The 1,694-nt window shown below is 37.7% G+C and overlaps 1 protein-coding gene across 3 annotated transcripts in view; it reads left to right on the forward strand.

Moving 5' to 3' along the window:
- Nucleotides 1-1,694, forward strand: part of Aff4 (AF4/FMR2 family member 4) — a 75,649-nt gene that overhangs the window by 25,378 nt on the left and 48,577 nt on the right. The gene's annotated exons all lie outside the window — the stretch shown is intronic.

Raw genomic sequence — 1,694 nt, forward strand, 5'->3', positions numbered from 1 at the left:
GAACTTACAAATCCACCTGCCTCTGCCTCCCAAGTGCTGGGATTAAAGGCGCGCGCCACCACTGCCTGGCTAGAAACCCTTTACATACAATATAAAGCCATATATCTAGAGCTTTTAAAGGGTATTCCAATTGACATACTCCAAAGATTCATATTGGTATCATTTATTTGAGTATAACATAAAGCCTGTAGTAATTTTCGATTATGGATTAAATCAGAGATAAAAAGCTTTTTGTTGGTTTGCTTTGGTTTGGTTTTGTTTTTTTAAGACAGAATTTCTCTGTGTAGCCTTTGCTATCCCAGAACTCAATCTGTAGATCATGATGGCCTTCAACTCGGATATCCTTTTGTCCCTGTCTTCAGATCACCACGACTAAAGGTGTGCGCCACCACCGCCCAGGTAAAAAGTGTATTTGAAACAAATCAAGAACTGTGAATCACACACTACTATTCACTTCATAATTAGAAAAATAGTAAATTGGACTTGGTTTTTTTGGTGTCGATGTTTTCAGCAAATAGCTGTGTGTGTGTGTGTGTGTGTGTATGTGTGTGTGTGTGTATGTGTGTGTGTGTATTCCTTCAAATCTACAGCTTTTAAACAATCTAAAGTTATTATTATTAGTGTTTTTCTTTATTTTTTTTCTTTTTTTTGGTTTTCTGAGACAGTTTCTCTGTGTCCTGGACTCATTCTGTAGACCAGGCTGGCCTCGAACTTAGAAATCCACCTGCCTCTGTCTCCCAAGTGCTGGGATTAAAGGCGTGCCCCTGTTAGTGTTTTTCTAGTCTCAAAATAAATAGTGGTAATTCAGTTGAGCTTTTTTGTTTTGTTTTCCTTTTTTAAGATAACATTGTTCATTTTCCAGGCCTAAAACTTACTATGTGGCCAGGGATGATCTTGAACTTGTGGTCCTCCCTAGTGCTGGGAGTATGTTACCAAGTCAATTTATTTGTTACTGGGGACTGAACCTAATTCAGGGCTACATGCATGCCATGCAGGCACTCTAGCATCTGGGCTTCATCCACAGCCCTGGTTATTTAGTCTTGATTTTGTCTTAATGCAATCCTTAGACTTTCTTTTGTATTTTAGAATGTTATTTTCATATATACTTTTGTGGACTTTTTAATTTCAGATACTTTTAATATAATTTTTTCACTATGAGAAATATATATGTGGGTTCTAGTTTTTTTTTTTTAAGATTTATTTTATTTATTTTATGTGTATGAGTACACTGTAGCTGTACAGATGGCCGTGAGCCATTATGTGGCTGCTGGGAATTGAACTCAGGACCTCTCCTTGCTTTGGCCCGGCTCGCTCAGGCCCCACTCAGGCCAGACATAATATACTGTAGCTGTCTTCAGACGCACCAGAAGAGGGCGTCAGATCTCATTATGGGTGGTTGTGAGCCACCATGTGGTTGCTGGGATCCAAACTCAGGACCTTTGGAAGAGCAGTCAGTGCTCTTACCCGCTGAGCCATCTCGCCAGCCCCAGGGTTCTAGTTTTTTGTTGGTGTGTGTATATGTGTGTATCTAGTGATTATTTGTAGATGTTAACTTTAATATAAAAAGTGAGATTTATCTTTAAAAACACCTCTTCTGTCTGAAGATTATAAAGTGAATTTGGAAGATATTTTGTTTCACATTATACTAATTTTATGTTTTACTTTTTCCTTTCCTTTTTTTTTTTTTTTTTTTT

The sequence above is a fragment of the Mastomys coucha genome, unplaced genomic scaffold (assembly GCF_008632895.1).
Source record: "Mastomys coucha isolate ucsf_1 unplaced genomic scaffold, UCSF_Mcou_1 pScaffold5, whole genome shotgun sequence".
NCBI lineage: Eukaryota > Metazoa > Chordata > Mammalia > Rodentia > Muridae > Mastomys > Mastomys coucha.